This window comes from Acipenser ruthenus, chromosome 6 (genome assembly GCF_902713425.1).
Source record: "Acipenser ruthenus chromosome 6, fAciRut3.2 maternal haplotype, whole genome shotgun sequence".
Taxonomy (NCBI): Eukaryota; Metazoa; Chordata; class Actinopteri; order Acipenseriformes; family Acipenseridae; genus Acipenser; species Acipenser ruthenus.
Window position 1 is genome coordinate 69,932,635 of NC_081194.1, and position 4,391 is coordinate 69,937,025.

The window sequence follows — 4,391 nt, forward strand, 5'->3', positions numbered from 1 at the left end:
GTTCTTGTCCTGCTAATTTTAAAATCTTATTTCATTTCACTGTTTCACATACTTGAGGGCTGAGTGATCATTTTCTTTCTATCAGGCTTTTCATGTGACCTGACATTTGTTTTACGATGACTTGTTTTTCTTCAGATTCTGAATGTGTTCTTCTCTCACATGTGGCTCAATATATTTCTAGCAATCATTTCTGTATTAGTAATTTTAATAACAGTAAAAGTGGCTTCTAACAGCTGTTTGAATCCTTTGCTGTATTAAGATGAACTCAGAAACTTGATCTACTGAAACTACAGGTTTAGGGAGGCTGTCTTGCGGCTTTCCCAAAAATACAGAATACATCTGCTATATTCTGAAAATGTATGCATTTCTGTCTTTATTTATTTTTTACTTTTCACATTTTAGATATACACTGGTGCTGGTGCAATTGTATGCAAGTGGCGTCATTTAAAGATGCACGAGAGAACAGTGCTATTTTGCCATATAGCAGTAATTAAACGTTTGTCATAAATGTTGAGGTTCAGCACCTTAAATATAAATCATAACTTTACTTAAAAATAAATAAATAAATAAAATCTTAGAAAATAATGTAATTCTCCAAATGACATTCATAGGCATTTATTACAGACTAATCAAAAACTGAATGTTTATGCTCAAGAATTAGACAAATCAATTTGAATTTGGAGAGAAATAAGGTCATTTATTAATTAGCTAATCATCTTAAACATAAGGAAAAATGAATTAATGCTATTAAAGATCAATAAGACAACATTATTACAGATCATAAAACATAAATTGAACATTCTAGTCCTTGTAATCTAATCTATATAAACCTGAATCTGATCCTGACATAACCCAAATACATTTGTTTTTAGATAACTAAAAAATGTCTCTAACAAAACTAGACAACCCATTTACAATTGAACAGTGCCTTGTGGAAATCCCCTGGCCAGGATGGATATCCAATTGAATTTTATAAGCACTTTTGGTCTCATTTCTCCTGTCTTTTTAAAAAAAAAATAATAATAATAATAATTTACTGTCACAGTCTATGAGCACAGCCTTAATACCTCTTATGACGAAAAAGAATAAAGATTACTGTCCATAATCAAATACTGATATTAAGCACTCTTATCTTGTACCCTTGGATGAAACATCCCTGCCACACCTGCATTGTTTACTCGCAACCTTTCAAGCTTTAACCTTCCTTTGAAAAACTTTTTATTTTACTAGTATCCCTTAAAATTTATTCAAAAAAGTAATTTTACTAAACTTGAAAAACAGTACAAACACATCAAGCCCCCTGTGGTTAAATATAATGTTTGATCATGCATCTGTGGAGAGACTTGCAGCAAGGTTACAGGATAAATACAATGAATTTGATTAAATATTATGGTACAAGAGCTATAATGCTTTTATTTATTTACTTATTTATTTTTCCATTCTGTATACCAGGCCTACATTTTTTAGTACATGTTTACATGCATTTGTTTGTGTTTATCTATGCATGTGTGTGCATCTATATATATATATATATATATATATATATATATATATATATATATATATATAATTACAGACGTGCTCAAATTTGTTGGTACCCCTCCACAAAAAATGAAGAATGCACAATTTTCTCTGAAATAACTTGAAACTAACAAAAGTAATTGGCATCCACCATTGTTTATTCCATATTTAATAGAAATCAGACTTTGCTTTTGATTTTTTATTCAACATAATATTGTAAATAATAAAACAAATGAAAATGGCATGGACAAAAATGATGGGACCGCTAACCTAATATTTTGTTGCACAACCTTTAGAGGCAATCACTGCAATCAAACGTTTTCTGTAGCTCTCAATGAGACTTCTGCACCTGTTAACAGGTAGTTTGGCCCACTCTTCCTGAGCAAACTGCTCCAGCTGTCTCAGGTTTGATGGGTGCCTTCTCCAGACTGCAAGTTTCAGCTCTTTCCATAGATGTTCGATAGGATTCAGATCAGGACTCATAGAAGGCCACTTCAGAATAGTCCAATGATTTGTTCTTATCCATTCTTGGCTGCTTTTAGCTGTGTGTTTTGGGTCATTATCCTGTTGGAGGACCCATGACCTGCGACTGAGACAGAGCTTTCTGACACTGGGCAGTACGTTTCGCTCCAGAATGCCTTGATAGTCTTGAGATTTCATTGTGCCCTGCACAGATTCAAGGCACCCTGTGCCAGGCGCAGCAAAGCAGCCCCAAAACATAACCGAGCCTCCTCCATGTTTCACTGTAAGTATGGTGTTCTTTTCTTTGAAAGCTTCATTTTCTCGTCTGTGAACATAGAGCTGATGTGACTTGCCAAAAAGCTCCAGTTTTGACTCATCTGTTCAAAGGACATTCTCCCAGAAGGATTGTGGCTAGTCAATATGCATTTTAGCAAATTCCAGTCTGGCTTTTTTATATTTTTCTTTCAGTGGAGTCCTCCTGGGTCTTCTTCCATGGAGCCCACTTTCGCTCAAAAAGCGACGGATGGTGCGATCAGAAACTGACGTACCTTCACCTTGGAGTTCAGCTTGCATCTCTTTGGCAGTTATCTTTGGTTCTTTTTCTACCATTCGCACTATCCTTCTCTTCAATCTGGGGTCGATTTTCCTCTTGCAGCCGCGCCCAGGGAGGTTGGCTACAGTTCCATGAACCTTAAACTTCTTAATAATATTTGCAACTGTTGTCACAGGAACATCAAGCTGCTTGGAGATGGTCTTGTAGCCTTTACCTTTACCATGCTTGTCTATTATTTTCTTTCTGATCTCCTCAGACAACTCTCTCCTTTGCTTTCTCTGGTCCATGTTCAGTGTGGTGCACACAATGATACCAAGCAGCACAGTGACTACTTTTCTCCATTTAAATAGGCTGAATGACTGATTACAAGATTGGAGACATGTGTGATACTAATTAAAGAAACTAATTAGTTTGAAATATCACTATAATCCAATTATTTATTATCTTTTCTAAGGGGTACCAACAAATGTGTCCAGGCCATTTTAGAATATCTTTGGAGAATAAGCAATAATTCATCTCTTTTCACAGCTTCTTTGCTTTATTCTATGACATACCAAAGGCATGCAAGTATACATGATAAAATAGCTTTTAATTTCATCACTTTTCAGGAGGAATGAAGCATTATTTCAATGATCTGTAAGGGTACCAACAAATTTGAGCACATCTGTGTGTATATATATATATATATATATATATATATATATATATATATATATATATATATATATATATATATATATATATACACATACACATACATATACACACACACACTGGCACAGAGGTGAAATTCTGACGGTGCTCACCAGTACTAAGTACCGGGACTTATTTTGTTTGCTTTTTGTCCAACACGCATGCATTCCATCCACTCTTAGATGTTTATTTTACACAGTCCACTAGTGTTCTGAACCGTTCTGTTCAGTCTCGTCACAGAAACCCTTCAAAACAATGAATATGACGGAATTTGTAAAGTATAGGCCTTACAAAAACACACCAGTTCTAAGTGGTGGAGACTGTACTATTGTTTTTAATAAAACTGAAAATTAAAAACATTAATTTCTGTCAAAAATACATTTGATAACTATAACTGACACATTCACACTTAGAAGAAAAAAAAGGTCTGAAATGTATTTATTACAGCATTAACATTTTTTTAAATTATATTTATTTCCTTGGAGAATAATTCAGTCTCACTTTAATATGAACGGATAAAATCTCAGATGGGTAATTCCAACTAGTCTCACTTTGACATGAAGGGATGATCGGGTCGTCTTCAGATTGGTTTGGGTAAAGTGAATTTTCTGCACCTTGATGGGATCATTCGCAAGACAACCCCAAGCCGAACACAACAAGATTTTGGCTATCTAAAAATGTTATTTAACCCCAAGCCGATGGGGTCGTATTTCGGCTTGGGATCCTAACATACACTGATCTGTTTGCACATACCATGTGGTTAAAGATTTTTTTAATTGTAGGCTTTGTGGAAGTTGCAATTAACAAGTTTTATATAAAAGCACACAATGGATTTCACTGTTGTAATAAAACTGTTATTGTGCAGATTTATTGATTATTCTGTTAATTTTAATTATACAGGGCGATTTCATAGATTGCACAATATTGTCGGAGCATCACAAAAGCTGCATCGTTTATGTATCATATCTTATATGTACAGCCTGTCAAATATTTTTCCCTTGCATAACATCTTTTATGTATCCTCCAGTTTTCGCAGTCTGTTATTTACCCCCCTCATTCCACTCACACATTGACATACAGACATGTTTTTGAATAGTTTTGGAACCGGAACCGGAATCGAAATACCCGGTTCTAATGAGATCACTACTCAGCATCCCGCTAC